This window comes from Palaemon carinicauda, chromosome 42 (genome assembly GCF_036898095.1).
Source record: "Palaemon carinicauda isolate YSFRI2023 chromosome 42, ASM3689809v2, whole genome shotgun sequence".
NCBI classification, from domain to species: Eukaryota; Metazoa; Arthropoda; class Malacostraca; order Decapoda; family Palaemonidae; genus Palaemon; species Palaemon carinicauda.
In genome coordinates this window covers 18,964,646-18,984,086 of record NC_090766.1, presented here as the reverse complement: position 1 = coordinate 18,984,086, position 19,441 = coordinate 18,964,646, and positions in this window count along the sequence as shown.

The window sequence follows — 19,441 nt, the reverse complement described above, 5'->3', positions numbered from 1 at the left end:
AAAGAACGAAGGAAACAATTTAGGGAGAGTATCAAATTAAAGAATTATATTCTTAGACCGTTCAAATCCGGGGTGAATGACTTATTAGTTGACCCTTTTCTCCTATTCTTGGCTCGCCCATAGATTAAAGCAGCTAAGCCAGGTGTGCTTTGAAAATGACCCAAGAGAACTGGCAATGCCGCTATTGGGCTCCGAGTTTGCTCTTAAAATGGTTTGACCATACCATAGTTGCAATATAACAATAGAACTCCTTGTGTCCATATATCTCTTTGTTTATTCGTTTATTCTGTCACTGATAATGCATAGTAACTTCGTAGTATTTGGATGCTATGCACGTAAAAAATACAAGCTCAAATATAAATTACCAACATGCATGTCGTCGTGCAGACAGAATTAACGTTGTGTAAGCTACTGTTAGCTCGATTCATTTTAAACCAGAGGACATTAAAGATGGTATGAAGTCTCGATTACTATGGTATTGCTGTTTTGTCATTTGATGAAATGAGTAATAAGAAAGAATGGAGCTATGACAAAGGGGCAGAAGTGTTATATAAACCGCATCGGAAATGTACAGGTGACCATGTGGCGAGGTCTTTTTTTTTCTTTATGATATATTTCTGGTAAAATTCTTAAACATTTTATGACACCGTTTTTTCAATAATTTTCCATTTCGAGATCAACAACAGAGAAAAAAAAAATCCATACACGAATCCATCATTACTATTCTGGAAGATGGTTTAAATAGGATTTGATTTAGCCCATGATAACACACAGCTGCCTGCCTTTAGGCTAAAATCAGTAACAACAGTTGTGAGATTAACACAAGCTGTGTTCAATGTCCATCCATAGAGGGCTATAAAGTGTAATGACTTTTCCGTAGTCCAGGTGTTTTCGTATACAAACAACCAATGTAAGTACAGTAGAAGCATACAGCATGTACTGTACCATGTTTTATTAAAACTGTTATAATTGCTTACAATCTTGCTTTATTAAAAGTGTCAATTATTTACAGATATCATGCATGATATAGTATTTACAACATACATACAAATACATATACATGTATTATATGTATATATATATTATATATATATACACTTATGATAAATATGTTGATTATACCTTATATAATATTTGCTTGCAATATGATTATGAAATATTTCAAATAATGGAAAAAATAACCGTCAAAATCAAATTTCACCTCGTCTTCCTGTCTCGGTCAAATATGCGCCCATGACTGATAATGGAATATCCGACATTTATTAGCTAAGATACAAACATAAGACGGATAAAGGCTGGATATTAACAAACGATACCAATAGGTGAAACAGTACATGTATATACATATTACCTAATGATTGTGTTGACCCTGATCAAAAGCAATTTATTAATATTCATAATTGATGAGATCCTGCGCAAAAACGAAGGGGGTAATTTGAAACCAGGGGTGGTAGCATAAAACCGGTTTCAAATTACCCCCGGGGGTAGCTTGAAACCGGTATCAAGTTACCCCCCGGTAGTTTGAATCCGGTTTCAAATTACCGGGGGGTAAGATTTGGAGGGGGTAATTTGAAACCGGTACACCTGTAAAAACCCTTCCAGACTTCGATTAAGCGTGTTCGGGCATTTGTGCTATTTATTAAAACTATGCTGTGGAATACAAGTATATAGTATTTCAAGTTACATAAATCTACATTATTACTTATAAAGACGTCCTCACTCTTTAGTTATATATTACCCGGAAAGCCAAATGGTACTGGGTAGGACGTGAGGCGGAATTTATACAATTAATTCTTTCTAAAATTTACTTATTTTAAAAATTTTCAGACCCAAACATTATATAACTTTTCCAAACGTGATTAAACTATGAAATGAAAAAAGTTTAAAAAAATATAAATTAAGAGGAAACCATAAATAAAATAATAAAAATAAAATACTAACATTATGTACCAGAGGCAGGAGTGCATAATACTGATAAATACATACACAGAGACTCAAAACGACTTGTAAAGCTTACACATACTCCCACTTAAGGTAATTGAAGCAAACGAAGTGATTCAAATACATCGGAGGAGAATAAATTACCAAAACGACTCTTCATTCAAAGGATCAGAATGATACAAGAGGAAATGGAAGACTTGGAATGAAAAAGATTGCGAGGGATGAAATACGGAGCAAATGGAGAGAGAGGATATGAATGAGATACACAGGAGGGTGAGAGAGAGAGAGAGAGAGAGAGAGAGAGAGAGATGAGAAAGCTGCGACTTAGATCCATGAAAGAGAGAGAGAGAGAGAGGAGAGAGAGAGAGAGAGAGTTACAATCTTGCTCTAAATGAGAAAGCTGCGACTTAAATACAAGAGAGAGAGAGAGAGAGAGAGAGAGAGAGAGAATCTTCCTCTAAATTAGAAACTGGGACTCAGATAAATATGAGAGAGAGAGAGAGAGAGAGAGAGAGAGAGAATCTTCCTCCTAAATTAGAAAACTGGGACTCAGATAAATAGAGAGAGAGAGAGAGAGAGAGAGATGAGAGAGAGAGTCTTCCTCTGAATTAGAAGCTGTGACTTAGATACAGAGAGAGAGAGAGAGAGAGAGAGAGAGAGTCTTCCTCTGAATTAGAAAGCTGTGACTTAGATACAGAGAGAGAGAGAGAGAGAGAGAGAGTTACAATCTTGCTCTAAATGAGAGAAAGCTGCGACTTAGATACATGAGAGAGAGAGAGAGAGAGAGAATGAGAGAGAGAGAGAGAGAGAGAGAGAGAGAGATTTACAATCTTCCTCTAAATTAGAAAGCTGTCACAGCTTTCTGATATTCATATATCTTTCATTGCCGATAAAGAAAACAAACAAGCAAAACCAAAGTACTCTTTCTGAAAACAGAAAGAAAAAATATATCGCGAATTAATATAATCCTCTATAATACCTCAGCTTTGCTATTTAAGTACAATCGCCAATGGATTGTAGTAGAAAGAAAGAATAGGGTTTAATCTCCCCTGGCAATGGAAGTTAATCCCATGACTTCCTCACTATACCAGACTTCACGTGAAATCAAAAGGTGTTCTACAAAGACAATATCATCTGTTCTAATTGCTAGGGGGTTCGGTGATGACTTCTAAGTCGTGTGTCAGGTATGAAAAACATAATAAAGATTTGTACCTTTATTTTCAAATACATAAGTAAATAACATCCTTTTAATCACGCCGTACTTTTAATTTTCATTAGCACTAAGGTGAGAGCTCATAAAGTGAGGTATTTAGTTGTCCACTTAATGTCCTAACGTTAGATCATCATACCTAAAACACTTAGCAGTTTGAGAAAAGCAATTGTATAAAAGATGTACTTGATACAAAAAAGGTTTTTTCACTAAAGTGATATAAACATTCCCAAACTAGTTTAAGAAAAAAATAATTGTATAAAAGATGTATTTGATTTAGAAAAAAGTTTATTTACTAAGTGATTGATATAAACCTTCCCAACCTAGTTTAAGAAAAAAAAATTATACAAATGATGTACTTGATTTGGAAAAAAGGGTTATTCAACAAAGCGATATAAATCTTCACAAAACTAAAAAAACTGTACATCAATAAAGGATACTTCGTAGTGCACAAAATAATCGTTGCAAACAAAAGCAAGCAAAGTCATATACCAATACATATGTAAAGAGGGACTCGAAATGAATCAGACAGCTTACCATGAGACCCACTTTAGCAAAGTGAAACGAGGTACTGCCACTGCGCCTGGTCAGAATAAATTAAGAAGAGGCTCTTCGTTGGAAAGCGCGCAGTAAATAAAAGAGAAAAATAGAAGAGATGGAGGGATGAAGCACACTGCAAATGGAGACTAAGCAATGAAAGGGATATGCTAGTGATGAGAACGGAAGATTTAAATTAAAGAGAGAGAGAGAGAGAGAGAGGAGAGAGAGAGAGAGAGATCTTTCCCTTTTCAAATGAACTTAAATTTTGTGGAGATTGAAAGAGTTAAGTTTTGAATCTGATTATGGATCCATAAATACAGATTTTTGTAGATATATATAATGTGGTTTATGTCAGATATTGTAGCTGTTATTAATTAAATCATGACAAATATTTGTTAATTACTACATCATAATTAGTCAATAGCTTTCCAGTGTTATTGGTGAGAATATCGAGACATATGGATCAGATATTTTAATTAGAGCTACATAGCCCGGCGCTAGGGCTTCAGAGGCCATTCAGTGCCATGAGTGCAAACGTTGGAGGGAAGAAACCGTTTAGGTACACTCTAAGGCAAAAGTCATAAGAGGCTGAACAGCAAGATTCATAAGCAAAGATTACAATACACCGTGTGAAGCGCACTGTTGGCCCTTTCACCATTGGGATCTAATTGGTCGTAGTAAAAAAAAGAGCTATTTTCTCTAGTCATTCTTATCATTTTGGTTAATTAATGCTCATTAAGTTAAATCAAGCTGTTTAAATTTGATAAACTAATGCAATAAGAATTTTAACTTCAAGCTATTAAGTACTAATACAGAAAATCCATTTACGTAAATCCTTATCATCTGGATCATCATATGAGTAAATGCTTAAGTGTGACCTAGCCAAACTCTTATGCATAATCTAGCTGATTTTTCTGATTTTTTCTCTGGCACAATATAAAAATTCTAATAGAATCTAAATTCAGAAAACACTCCCGAACATTAACATTTTAAACATTTTAAGTATATTAAAAAACTCATTTCAGGGAAACATAAATTTGCCGCACATTAGATATAAACTTTCTAGCATTGAATGTCATCGAGGCTATTCAAAATAGTACTGTACACCCAACAGGGTCCTTTTAACGGAGGGATGTTGTGACCCCACGGCTCCCTTTATAAAGAGCAATCGGCAACAGTGGTCACGAAGCCGAGTGGTACAGCAATTTGTTCACCTTTCGAAGGCCAGTGGATCGTTCCCTGCCTACAATCCACTTTCACCCAGGCTAAGAATGGATAACATTAAATGCTGAGGTCAAGAAAGATGGATGGTCAGTAACATCATTCCTAGACTTGTCAGGATATTTTAGCAAAAATCTTGCCAGTACTATTCCAGAAAGCGATTTCCTTATTCTACAACAGTAATTAGTATACTTTCCTCTCATTATTATTATTATTATTATTACTTGCTAAGCTACAACCCTAGTTGGAAAAGCGGGATGCTATAAGCCCGGGGGCCCCAACAGGGAAAGTAGCCCAGTGAGGAAAGGAAACAGGAAAAATAAGATATTCCAAGAAAAACAACATCAAAAGAAATATTTATATATAAACTATAAAAACTTTAACCAAACAAGTAGAAGAGAAACAAGACAGTACAGTGTGCCCGAATGTACCCTCAAGCAAGAGAACTCTAACCCAAGACAGTGGAAGACCATGGTACAGAGGCTATGGCACTACTCAAGACTAGAGAACAATGGTTTGATTTTGGAGTGTCCTTCTCCTAGAGGAGCTGCTTACCAAAGCTGAAGTCTCTCTTCTACCCTTACCAAGAGGAAAGTGGCCACTGAACAATAACAGTGCAGTAGTTAACCCCTTGGGTGAAGAAGAATTATTTGGTAATCTCAGTGTTGTCAGGTGTATGAGGACAGAGGAAAATCTGTAAAGAATAGGCCAGAATATTCGGTGTATGTGTAGAAAAAGGGAAAATGATCCGTAACCAGAGAGAAGGATCCAATGTAGCACTGTCTGGCCAGTTAAAGGACCCCATAACTCTCTAGCGGTAGTATCTCAACGGGTGGCTGGTGCCCTGGCCAACCTACTACTCCCAAATCTTTCCACTAAGTTAATGAATTAATTGAAGAAAATAAAGTTAGGTTCTAAAAATCTACAGGTTTAAAAGATCGATCGTGAATGGCGGAAGCAAGAAACAGTGGCATTACCCTATGGTAGTGGGACAATGCCCTAGAGACTAACTAAATATGAAAATCTAAAATTATTGAGCTTTCTGGCACCAAGTACTCATACAGAAGAATAATTTTCTCAAATTGTCATCACTACTATTTTTTTCATACCGTTATCCCTACATTAAAGGGTCGGTTGCATCATCCTTCACCTGATCTCGCCATCTAATTCTGTCTCCTTGATCTTCTCCTCCCAAACCCTCCTCACCATCCATCTTTAAAACCTGCCCCCCGCATCTCACAGTAATGGCACTCTTATCATCTCTGTAATCTCCACTATACCTGCCATTCTTCTTATTTCATTATTCACCAATGTTTCAAACAGTGATATTCTAATAATCCACCTCAGAACGTCATGACAAAATTGTGACATAACTTGCCGTTATGAGACCCTTTTCTCTGCTTATTAACCTCTTTTTTTTTCTCTTATTTTAAATCAAAACTCTAAAAGCAGTAATGTACGTCAAGAACATTCACCTCCTGCCGCCTGCAGTATATTTCGCGGACTCAAAATCCTTTTTTTTTTTCTTTGTTTCTTTCTTCAGTCAGTCTTTATACGCAAATTCAGGCGCCTGTGCTCCCACACATACTCTCTTTCCATCCGGAAGATTCACCACCAGTATAAATTACGACCGATGCATAAGTATGAATATACTTTTTCAGTTATTTTACGAGTTGCTGGAGAAATATGCATCATGCGGTTGAAAAAAAAAAAAAAAAAAAAAAAAAAAAAAAAAAAGAAAAAAAAAAAAAAAAAAAAAAAAAAAAAAAAAAAAAAAAAACCGGGGCTGGAGACTGTCGAGGAATGTTGCGGACCGAACGACAGTCGGAAGTTCAGAATAGCAACGAATGTACGCAATCACGTGTATTCTGTCAGCCAGAAGTAATCAACTCTCTCTTGCATTTATATACCGTGTGTCTTCATGAATATTCTTATCTCCATGCTGAAAATGGTCTAATCAAATAACACGTAAATAAAATACGCTATGTATTTTAGTATAAACTTTCAATAAAAAAAAAAAATTTGAAACGATTATAAAGAAAATAGTCTAATAAAAAAAACAAGTAAGAAGAATACGTTATGTATTTCGGTATAAAATTTGATAAAAAAAAATTGACACTGGATTACAAAGAAAATGGTCTAATCAAATAACACATAAATGAAATACTTCATGTATTTCAGCATAAACATTTGATAAAAAAAACCCACTGTATTTCAGTACCAACTTTTGATAAAAGAAAATAAAAATGAAGTGAAATGTTACCAGTATGTTGACACTGCATTACAAAGGAAATGGTCTAATAAAATAATATATGAGTATAATATAGGTTTATGTATTTTAGTATCAACTTTTGATGAAAAACTGAAAGAAAAAAAATCTAATGCAATGTTACCCGCATGTTGACACTGCATTACAATCAAAAGTCCTTTTTAACTATATAACTTAATTACAGCGACCCGATAAACGAGCATTCATCACAAATATTCATTATGAATTAAAACGCGAATAAACAAAAAAATATTAGTTGTGTGATCTAGTGTCTTTAAAACAACTCCATTTGTAATCAGTAAATCAGTTAATCAACATTAATAAGACATGATACAAGAAATAACCAATTAGAATTAACTAATTTTTCCCAGTCACCCCTCTTGAGATGGATGCTATTTCATCCATGAACTTTGCTCTGGGGCTAAGGAGGCCATTCCGTAGACGGCTAAAAAGTGAGTGCAGCTACAGGGAGAAAGGACGTTGCAAACACATCAAGTAATGCCTACAGTGGAACGCTTGAAGCGCGCTGACGGCACTACCCTCCCCTCCCCCCTTCTCAAATATGGGACTTCTCATGTTTACCCTTAAATCTGGTGACGTGATAGAGGGGGGGGGGGGGAGGCGTGGAAACGGGATAGTGATAAGGTTAACTCTCTTCCTCTCTGGACCCTTTGTCGAATTTCCAGGGGCATGTTATACATGAGTTGTATATGCCAGACTGGAGTTCGAGTCCCGCTCAACCTCGATAGTTTCTTATGCCTTCTATCATAGGCATCCTCTTCCACCAAACCTCTTTTCTCCATATTATCCTTCACCTTATATCACCATTTAATTCAGTCTCCCTCTCGAGCTTCTCCCCCTAACATGTTCCTCCCAAGCCTACCTCACTCCCTCCCCACCATCCATCCTTAAAACGTGCCCACCCTATCTCAGTCATGACACACTTATCATCTCAGTAATCTTCACTATACCTGCCATTCTTCTTATTTCATAGTTTACCAATCTTTCAAACAGTGATATTCCCATAATTCACATTAGAACTTCATGACCAAATTGTTAGTCACACCTTGCCGAACAATAAATGTTAAATTACGAGACTTTTTTTTCTTTGCTTATTTTTTTTTCTTTTTCTCTTTTTTTTTTTTTAATATAAATCAAAACTCTAAAAGCATTAATGTACGCCAAGAACATTCACCTCCTTCCGCCTGCACTATGTTTCCCGGACTCAAAATCTTTAGGCGCTCGCTCCCACACATGCTCGCTTTCCATCCGGGAGATTCACCACCAGTATAAATTACGACCAATGCATAAATATGAATATACTTTTCAGTTATTTTACGAGTTGTTGGAGGAATATGCATCATGCCATTAGGAAAAAAAAAAAAAAAAGGCGAAGGATGTTGCAGAGCGAACGAGGTCGGAAGTTCAGAATAGCAACGAATGTACGCAATCACGTGTATTCTGTCAGCCAGGGGTAATAAACTCTCTCGCGCCTTTATATTCCGTGTGTTCATAAATATTCTTATCGTCGTGCTGATAATGGTCTAATAAAATATCACGTAAGTAGAATACGTTATGTATTTCAGTATAAACTTTTGATTAAAAAAAATGTTGAAACGATTATAAAGAAAATGGTCTAATCAATAATACATATATAAAAGTTATGCATTTCAGTATCAACTTTTGATTAAACAAAAAAATTGGAGAGAAATGTTACCAGTATGTTGTCACTATTACAGAGAAAATGATCTAATAAACCACAAAAGACAGAGGCGATAAAAAGAAAGCTGTAGAACATGTCAGGATGGATTCTCCATTTGTAATCTGGAGGCGTGGCCGATCTCAGCATTTCAATCCTCTTAAGACTCCAACAGAGCCACTAACTAGCATAGAGACGCTCCGACCAATTTGAACGGCTGATTTTGACTTCGTCCCACGTCTTGTGTTTACACGTGAAATCTGGGAGACTGGGGAGGTAGGGGGAGGGGGTTAGCAGGGGAGTTAGAGGATTTGGGATACCGCATACTCTCTTCCTTTCTATTCCCCTGGTGGAACCTCTGGGAAGAAAATCTAAAGAGTTTGTTAACCTTTTCTTTATTTCTAGTTCCTTTGTGAAACTTACATTTTTATCTAGATGTATTTAATGAGTTTCATCGAAATGGACCAAATAGATGAATTTATAAAGAACAAACCACTTTTGAAAGCATCTGTGAGAATCAATAAAAAAAATTTCTGTAAGCGAAAACCAACTTGAATGATATTCCAAAATTATTTCACTCGAAAAAGGAAATAGCTAATCTTCGCTAACATCTGCAACATCATCAATACTTGTTTCCAGCACCAGTGACGCCATCATTCGTGTTGGGTCATTGGCTTAACAAGACTTAAACTTTTGGAGGTAGAGTTAAAGGTTTCCTCTTAATTGAAGAGCATATGGTGAAACCACTGAGGGGATAGGGGTGCACATAGCACCTAAACAATCACTGTAGAGAGAGAGAGAGAGAGAGAGAGAGGAGAGAGAGAGAGAGAGAGAGAGAGAGAGAGAGAGAGAGAAATCTTTCTCCTTTTCATATGAACTTGAATTTTGTGGAGATTGAAAGATTAAAGTTTTGAATCTGATTATGGATCCATAAAAACAGATTTTTGTAGCTAAATATAATGAGGTTTGTGTCAGATAATGAAGCTGTTATTTATCAAAACATGGCAAATATTTGTTAATTACACCATTATAATTGGTCAATAGCTTTCCGGTGTTAATGGTGAGAATGTCTGGACATATGGATTGGATATTTTAATTGAAGCTATATAGCACAGCGCTGGTGCTTGAGAGGCCATTCAGTGCCTAAGTGCGAACGTAGGAAGGAAAAAACCTTGTACTTACACTCTAAGGCAAGTCATAAGAGGTTGAAAAGCAAGAAACATAAGCAAAGATTATAGTACAACGAATGAGGCGCACTGATGGCGCTACTCAACCACGAGGTTCTAATAGGTCGTTAAGAAACGAAATATTCCCTCTAGTCATTCTTTTCATTTTGGTTGATTAAATACTAATTAAGAAAAATAAGTCCTTATCATCTGGATCATCATATGAGTAAATACTCAAGTATAACCTAGCCAAAGTCTTATGCGTAATCAAGTTATATTTTTCTTTGGCACAACATAAACTTTCTATTAGAATATAAATTCGGAAACCAGTACCAAACATTAACTTTCTAAGTATACTAAAAAACTTAACTGAGGAAAAACATACAAACTTGCTTAACATCAGATAAATACTTTCTAGGAATGAATGTCATCGAGGCTATTTAAAACAGTACTGTACACCTCACAAGGCTTTTGTTTTGACGAAGGGATGTTGTGACCCCACACCACCTTTTATAAAGAGCAATCGGCAACAGTGGATATGCAACTGAGTGGTAAAGAACTTTGGTCACCTTTGGAAGGTCAATAGATCGTTCCCTGCCTACAATCCCCTTTCACCCAGGCTATGCATGAATGACATTAAATGCTGGGGTCAAGAAAGAAGATGGGTGGTCCGTAACTTCATTCCTAAACTTGTTAAGAAACATAAGCCTGTACCTTTCGGGTGCCATTTCCAATGTGGATGGAGGTGTAGGGCAGAGAGAGATGATGCAAATAAGGTAAAATCAAGAGCTATACTTATGATCCGACTCATGCTTAAACTATAATTATGCTGTTAAAATTGTGATATTTGATGGTCTCAAGTTATTTTAGCAAAAATCTTGCCAGTACTATTCCAGAAAGCGATTTCCTTATTCTACAACAGTAATTAGTATAATTTCATCTCGCAAATCTTTCTTCTAAGTTAATGTATTCGCTGAAGAAAATAAAGTTTAGGTTCTTTAAAGTCTACAGGTTTAAAGGGTCGATCGTAAATGGCAGAGGCGAGGGGCAATGCCCTGGAGACTGACCAAATATGAAAATCTGAAATTAACTTAAGCTTTCTGGCACCAAGTGCTCAGGCAGAAGAATAATTTTAGCAATTTGTCATCACTTTTAAGGGGTCAGTTGCCTAATGCGCCCTCTCCAATGCCTTCGATCAAAGGCATCCTTTTCCGCCAAACCTCACTTCTCCATATCATCCTTCACCTTATTTCGCCATTTAATTCTCTATCTTCTCCCTGTTACAGGTTCCCCCAAACCCGCCCTCACTCCCTCCTCACTATCCATCCTTAACACGTGCCCACACCATCTCAGTCATGGCACTTTTATCATCTCGCTAATCTTCATCACACCTGCCATTCATCTTATTTGATATTTTACCAATCTTCCAAACAGTGATATTCCCATAATTCACATTAGAACGTCCTGACCAAATTGTTAGTCATAACTTGCCGAACAATTAAATGTCAGATTCAGAGACTTTTTCTTTGCTTATTAACCTTTTTTTATTTTTTTTATTTTATTTTTTTAATCAAAACTCCAAATGAAGTAATGTACGTCAAGAAAATTCATCTCCAGCCGCCTGCAGTATATTTCGCGGACTCAAAATCCTTTTCTTGTTTCTTTATTCAGTCAGTCTTCATACGCAAGTTCAGGCGCTTGCTCTCACACATACTCGCTTTCCATCCGGGAGATTCACCACTAGTATAAATTACGACCGATGCATAAATATGAATATACTTTTTCAGTTATTTTACGAGTTGCTGGAGGAATATGCATCATGCGGTTGGAAAAAAAAAAAAAAAAAAAAAAAAAAAAAAAACCGGGGCTGGAGACTGGCGAGGAATGTTGCGGACCGAACGACAGTCGGAAGTTCAGAATAGCAACGAATGTACGCAATCACGTGTATTCTGTCAGCCAGGGGTAATAAACTCTCTCTTGCATTTATATACCGTGTGTCTTCATGAATATTCTTATCTCCATGCTGAAAATGGTCTAATCAAATAACACGTAAATAAAATACGCTACGTATTTTAGTATAAACTTTTAATAAAAAAAAAAAAGTTGACACGATTATAAAGAAGATAGTCTAATTAAATAACAGGTTAGTAGAATACGTTATGTATTTTGGTACAAAATTTGATAAAAAAAAATTGACACTGGATTACAAAGAAAATGGTCTAATCAAATAATACATAAATGAAATACTTTATATATTTCATAATAAACATTTGATAAGGAAAAAAACACTTTCAGTATCAAGTTTTGATAAAAGAAAATACAAATGAAGTGAAATGTTACCAGTATGATGACACTGTATTACAAAGGAAATGGTCTAATCAAATAATATGTAAGTATAATATAGGTTTATGTATTTTAGTATCAACTTTTGATGAAAAACTGAAATTTTTTTTTTAATGCAATGTTACCCGCAAGTTGACATTGCATTACAATCAAAAGCCCTTTTTAACTATATAACTTAATTACAGCGACCCGATAAACGCCCATTTATCACAAATATTCATTATGAATTAAAATGCGAATAAACAAAGAAATATAAGTTGTGTGATCTAGTGTCTTTAAAACACTAAGTCCATTTGTAATCAATAAATCAAACGTTAATAAGACCCGATACAAGAACTTACCAATTAGAACTACCTATTTTTGCCCGGTCCCCCCTCTTGGGATTGGATGCCATTTTATCCATGAATTTTGCTCTGGGGCTAAGGAGGCCATTCCGTAGACGGCTAATTGATTGATTGATTTAAGGTTTTCAGGCATCCTGACATCTACGGTCATTGACGTCGATATTATTTAGTTTATATACATACAAAAAAAAAAATTAAAGATTATTCAATTAAAACTGTAAAAGTTGGATGTCATTATAAACGTTAGATAGTTTTCAGAAGACCTGCTTCTGAAATAAATCTAAAAATGCCACTTGCATAGTAGGACACATCATGTCCAAGAATCTTGGCAAGGATGAACCTGCCACCCTCACCTTGAGCCTCAAACAAATACCTATTCCTCAAGTTATTATAATTGGGGCATTCGGTCAACAAATGCCTCACTATTAGAGGTACTAAACAGTCTTCACAATAGGGTTGCCGTAGACGGCTAAAACGTGAGTGCAGCTACAGAGAGAAAGGACGTTGCAAACACGTCAAGTAATGCCTACAGTGGAACGCTTGAAGCGCACTGACGGCACTAACCCCGCCCCCCATCTCAAACAAGGGACTACTCATATTTACCCTTAAATCTGGTGACGTGATAGAAGGGGGGGGGGTGGACACAGGATAGTGATAAGGTTAACTCTCTTCCTTTCTGGACCCTTTATCGATTTTCCAGAGGTATGTTATAGTGGGTTGTGGTACCCTATTGTAGACGTCCCTCCCTGTTGATCTGCCAGACTAGGATTCGAGTCCCGTTCATCATCGATGATTTCTTGCAGAGTCTGCAACCTCACCATCCTTGTGAGTTAAAGAATTGTAGTTTGGGGGGAGCCTATATAGGTCTATCTGCAGAGTCATCAGCACCCATTGCCTGTCCCTCCCTGCTCCTAGCTTGGGTGGAGAGGGAGCTTGGGCACTGATAATGTGTGTATAATGTCAGACTGTAGGGCATTGTCACTGTCCCTTGTCTCTGCAATTAATGAGCGGCCTTTAAAAACTTCTTTATTTCTTTTTTTTTTTTATCGTTTAGTATGCCACCTCTAAAGACCGGAAGCCTGTGGTCTATAACGAAATACCTTCATATTATCCAAATATCATTCATAAACAAAAACGAAAATATGAATAACAATAAAATAACATATCTTGTTTACAGAACAGGCTGAACATTCTTAAACCTCAATCTATTCACAGCCTTATTTTCATATATTCTATAAATCGAAATATAAGAAGAGGAAACTCGTTATTAGCCTCTTGAACCCTTTACTATTACGTTAATAAAGATATTCTTATTTTTATCTTCATCGTTATTGTACGGTCACTAACTGGAAAAAATCTCAAACTCTCTTAAGTGGCTTTAAGGATCCCACTTCACGGAAGAGCACATGATGCCAGAGAGAGAGAGAGAGAGAGAGAGAGAGAGAGAGAGAGAGAGAGAGAGAGAGAGAGAGAGAGGTGGTAAATATCATGTCTAGAAGAAATAAATCCTTCCAAGAAGTGACACTCGGTGGTCAACACAGCTTTAAATACGATTAGGTTTTTAGAAATGTTCATCCTTTCAATTCAATTAACCAGGAATTACTCCCTCCCTCCATCTACATACAACAAATCTTGATCATACCGCCAGCTTCAATTAAAGCTTTATTATGATATGAAAAAAATATGTGAGCTAGTTATTGGCTATGGAGCTTTGCCCTCGCCCTATGTCCAGAATGTAAACCACAATAGACAAAGGAGCTAAAAAGAAAGCTGTAGAACATGTCAGGATGGAATCTCCATTTGTAATCTAGAGGCGTGGCCAATCTCAGCATTTCAATCCTCTTAAGACTCCAACAGAGCCACTAACTAGCACAGAGACGCTCCGACCAATTTGAACGGCTGATTTTGACTTCGCCCCACGTCTTGTGTTTACACGTGAAATCTGGGAGACTGGGGAGGTGGGGGGGAGGGGGTTAGCAGGGGAGTTAGAGGATTTGGGATACCGCATACTCTCTTCCTTACTATTCCCCTGGTGGAACCTCTGCGAAGAAAATCTAAAGAGTTCGTTAAACTTTTCTTTATTCCTAGTTCCTTTGTGAGACTTACATTTTTATCTAGATGTATTTAATGAGTTTCATCGAAATGGACCAAATAGATGAATTTATAAAGAACTGTAACGGTGCCGAGAGAGGGTTGTGAACTCATAGGCAGGAAACAATCAACTGAGTTATATTATTATAGAACACTCCTTATATACAAAACCTCAAGGCAACAGGACATAACAAGTTCACAAGACAGACAATATTACAGAGGAAAAACCAGACATGAATTTTCATGTTCGTTTTAGTGCGAGGGAAGAGCGAAGATACAAGCATAATATATACAAAAGGAATTATGTACAATTGTGTGAAACACGGTTGGTACAGAACAAACCATTTTTAAAAGCATTTGTGCGAATCAATAAAAAAATTTCCTGTATGCGACTTGAATAATATTCCAAAATGATTTCACTCGAAAAAGAAAATAATAAATCTGCAGCAACATCAATACTTGTTTCCAGCACCAGTGATGCCATCATTCGTGTTGGGTCACTGGCTTAACAGGACTTAAACTTTAGGAGGTGGAGTTAAAGGTTTCCTCTTAATTGAAGAGCATATGGTGAAACCATCCAGGGGAAGGGGGGTGCACATAGTACTCAAACAGTCACAGTGGAGAGAGAGAGAGAGAGAGAGAGAGAGAGAGAGAGAGAGAGAGAGAGAATCTTTCCCTTTTCATACGAACTTGAAATTTATTGAGATTGACAGAGTAGAGTTTTAGAATCTGATTATGGACCCATAAAAACTAATTTTTGTATCTAAGTATGATGAGCTTCATGTCAGATAGTGTAGCTGTTATTCATTAAATCATGGCAAATATTTGTTAATTACTCCATCATAATTAGTCAATAGCTTTCCGGTGTTAATGGTGAGAATGTCTGGACATATGGATTGCACATTTTAATTATAAAGCTATATAGAACAGCGCTGGTGCTTGAGAGGCCATTCAGTGCCTAAGTGCGAACGTAGGAAGGAAAAAACCTTGTACTTACACTCTAAGGCAAGTCATAAGAGGTTGAAAAGCAAGAAACATAAGCAAAGATTACAGTACAACGAATGAGGCGCACTGATGGCGCTACTCAACCACGAGGTTCTAATAGGTCGTTAAGAAACGAAATATTCCCTCTAGTCATTCTTTTCATTTTGGTTGATTAAATACTAATTAAGAAAAATAAGTCCTTATCATCTGGATCATCATATGAGTAAATACTCAAGTATAACCTAGCCAAAGTCTTATGCGTAATCAAGTTATATTTTTCTTTGGCACAACATAAACTTTCTATTAGAATATAAATTCGGAAACCAGTACCGAACATTAACTTTCTAAGTATACTAAAAAACTTAACTGAGGAAAAACACACAAACTTGCCTAACATTAGATAAATACTTTCTAGGAATGAATATCATCGAGGCTATTCAAAACAGTACTGTACACCTCACAAGGCTTTTGTTTTGACGAAGGGATGTTGTGACCCCACACCTCCTTTTATAAAGAGCAATCGGCAACAGTGGACATGCAACTGAGTGGTAGAGAACTTAGGTTACCTTTGGAAGGTCAGTGGATCGTTTCCTACCTACAATCCACTTTCACCCAGGCTATGCATGAATGACATTAAATGCTGGGGTCAAGAAAGAAGATGGGTGGTCCGTAACTTCATTCCTAAACTTGTTAAGAAACATAAGCCTGTACCTTTCGGGTGCCATTTCCAATGTGGATGGAGGTGTAGGGCAGAGAGAGATGATGCAAATAAGGTAAAATCAATAGCTATACTTATGATCCGACTCATGCTTAAACTATAATTATGCTGTTAAAATTATGACATTTGATGGTCTCAATCAAGTTATTTCAGCAAAAATCTTGCAACTACCATTCCAGAAAGCGATTTCCTTATTCTACATCAGTAATTAGTATAATTTCATCTCCCAAATCTTTCCTCTAGGTTAATGTATTCGTTGAAAAAAAAAAAGTTAGGTTCTAAAAATCTACAGGTTTAAAAGATCGATCGTGAATGGCGGAAGCAAGAAACAGTGGCATTACCCTATGGTAGTGGGACAATGCCCTAGAGTCTACTCTAGACTGACTAAATATGAAAATCTGAAATTAACTCAAGCTTTCTGGCACCAAGTACTCATACAGAAGAATAATTGTCGCAAATTGTCATCACTACTATTTTTTCCATACCATTATCCCTACATTAAAGGGTCGGTTGCATCATCCTTCACCTTATCTCGCCAACTAATTCTGTCTCCCTCTTGATCTTCTCCTCCCAAACCCTCCTCACCATCCATCCTTAACACCCCCTTATCATCTCGGTAATCTTCACTATACCTGCCATTCTCCCTGCTTCATTATTAACCAATGTTTCAAACAGTCATATTCTAATAATCCACCTTTAAACGTCGAGACAAAATTGTTACTCATAACATGCCGTTATGAGACCTTTTTCTTTGCTTATTAACCTCTCTCTCTCTCTCTCTCTCTCTCTCTCTCTCTCTCTCTCTCTCTCTCCTCTCTCTCTCTCTCTCTCTCTCTCTCTCTCTCTCTCTCTCTCTTTTTTTAATAAATCAAAACTCTAAAAGCAGCAATGTACGTCAAGAACATTCACTCCCTGCCGCCTGCAGTACATTTCGCGGACTCAAAATCCTTTTTTGTTTCTTTCTTCAGTCAGTCTTCATACGCAAGTTCAGGCGCCCGCTCCCACACATAATCGCTTTCCATCCGGGAGATTCACCACCAGTATAAATTACGACCGATGCATAAATCTGAATATACTTTTTCAGTTATTTTACGAGTAGCTGGAGGAATATGCATCATGCGGTTGAAAAAAAAAAAAAAAAAAAAAAAAAAAAAAAAAAAAAAAAAAAAAAAAAACTGGGGCTGGAGACTGGCGAGGAATGTTGCGGAATGAACGACGGTCGGAAGTTCAGAATAGCCAGAAGTAATCAACTCTCTCTTGCATTTATATACCGTGTGTCTTCATGAAAATTCTTATCTTCATGCTGGAAATAGTCTAATCAAATAACACGTAAATAAAAGACGCTATGTATTTTAGTATAAACTTTTGATAAAAAAAAAAAAAAAAAAAAAAGATTATAAAGAAAATAGTCTAATCACATAACAGGTAAGAAGAATACGTTATGTATTTTGGTATAAACTTTAAAAAAAAAATTGACACTGGAGTACAAAGAAAATGGTCTAATCAAATAACACAAACGAAATACTTTATGTATTTCAATATAAACATTTGATAAAAAAAACCCACTGTATTTCAGTATCAACTTTTGATAAAAGAAAATAAAAATGAGTGAAATGTTACCAGTATGTTGACACTGTATTACAAAGGAAATGGCCTAAGAAAATATGTATGTATAATATAGGTTTATGTATTTTAGTATCAACTTTTGATGAAAACTGAAGAAAAAAAATTAATGCAATGTTACCCGCATGTTGACACTGCATTACAATCAAAAGCCCTTTTTAACTATATAACTTAATTACAGCGACCCGATAAACGAGCATTCATCACAAATATTCATTATGAATTAAAACAGGAATAAACAAAAAAATATTAGTTGTGTGGTCCATTTGTAATCAATAAATCAGTTAATCAACGTTAATAAGGACCAGATACAAGAACTTACTAATAGAATAACCTAATTTTTCCCAGTCACCCCTCTTGGGATGGGATGCTATATTATCAATGAATTTGCTCTGGGGCTAAGGAGGCATTCCGTAGACGGCTAAAAAGTGAGTGCAGCTAGAGAGAGAAAGGACGTTGCAAACACATCAAGTAATGTCTACAGTGGAACGCTTGTAGTGCACTCACAGCACTAACCCCCCCCCCTTCTCAAATATGGGACTTCTCATATTTACCCTTAAATCTGATGACGTGATAGAGGGAGGGGGGGGGGGGGGGTGGAAACAGGATAGTGATAAGGTTAACTCTCTTCCTATCTGGACCCTTTGCCGAATTTCCAGAGTTATATCATACGAAAGTTGTGCTACCCTAATGAAAACGTCCCTCCCTGGTAATATGCCAGATCGGAGTTCGAGTCCCGCTCAACCTAGATAGTTTCTTGTAGTGTCTGCAACCTCACCATCCTTAAGCGTTAAAGATGGGGAGTTTGGGGGAAGCTTATATAGGTCTATCTGCAGAGTCATCAGCACCCATTGTCTGTCCCTCCCTGCTCCTAGCTTGGGTGGAGAGGGAGCTTGGGCACTGATAATGTGTGTATAATGTCAGACTGTAGGGCATTGTCACTGTCCCTTGTCCTCTGCAATTAATGAGCGGCCTTTAAAGCTTCTTTATTTCTTTTTTTTTATCTTTTAGTATGCCACCTCTAAAGACCGATAGCCTGTTGTCTGCAACGACATAACTTCATATTATCCAAATATCATTCATAAAAAACAACGAAAAAATTAATAACAATACAATAACATATCTTGTTTACAGAACAGGCTGATCATTCTTAAACCTCAATATATTACCAGCCGTGTTATTTTCATAAACTGTATAAAGCGAAATATAAGAAGAGGAACCTCGTTATCAGCTTCATGAACCCTTTACAATAACGTTAAAAAAGATATTCTTACTTTTATCTTTATCATTAT